Source organism: Arachis stenosperma, chromosome 5, assembly GCF_014773155.1.
Source record: "Arachis stenosperma cultivar V10309 chromosome 5, arast.V10309.gnm1.PFL2, whole genome shotgun sequence".
NCBI lineage: Eukaryota > Viridiplantae > Streptophyta > Magnoliopsida > Fabales > Fabaceae > Arachis > Arachis stenosperma.
In genome coordinates, this window is record NC_080381.1 from 14,275,987 (window position 1) to 14,276,746 (window position 760).

A 760-nucleotide genomic window follows, 5' to 3' on the forward strand; every position below is an offset into this window, starting at 1 on the left:
TTTCAGATGCCAAGTACTACCTTTGGGATGAACCATATCTCTTTAAGAGATGTGCTGACGGATTGATCCGCAGGTGTATACCCAGAGAAGAAGCACAAAGGATCCTATGGCACTGCCATGGATCACATTATGGAGGACATTTTGGAAGTGAGCGAACAGCCACTAAAGTTCTCCAGTGTGGCTTCTACTGGCCTACTCTCTATAAAGATTCCCGAGAGTTTGTGGGTAACTGTGACAGTTGCCAAAGAGCTGGTAACCTGCCTCACGGATACGCCATGCCTCAACAAGGAATATTAGAGATAGAATTGTTTGATGTATGGGGAATTGATTTCATGGGACCATTTCCACCATCATACTCAAACACTTATATTCTGGTGGCAGTGGACTATGTATCTAAGTGGGTAGAGGCAATTGCTACACCCACTAATGATACCAAAACCGTACTGAAATTCCTCCAGAAAAACATTTTCAGCAGGTTTGGCGTCCCCAGAGTGCTAATCAGTGATGGGGGCACTCATTTCTGCAATAAACAGCTATACTCTGCTATGGTTAGATATGGAATCAGCCATAAAGTGGCAACTCCGTATCATCCACAGACAAATGGGCAAGCTGAAGTCTCTAACAGAGAGCTAAAAAGAATCCTAGAACGGACTGTGATAGCCCGAAGAAAGGATTGGGCAAAGAGCTTGGATGATGCTCTGGGGCATACAGAACAGCATTCAAGACTCCTATAGGAACCTCTCCATACCAATGGTGTATG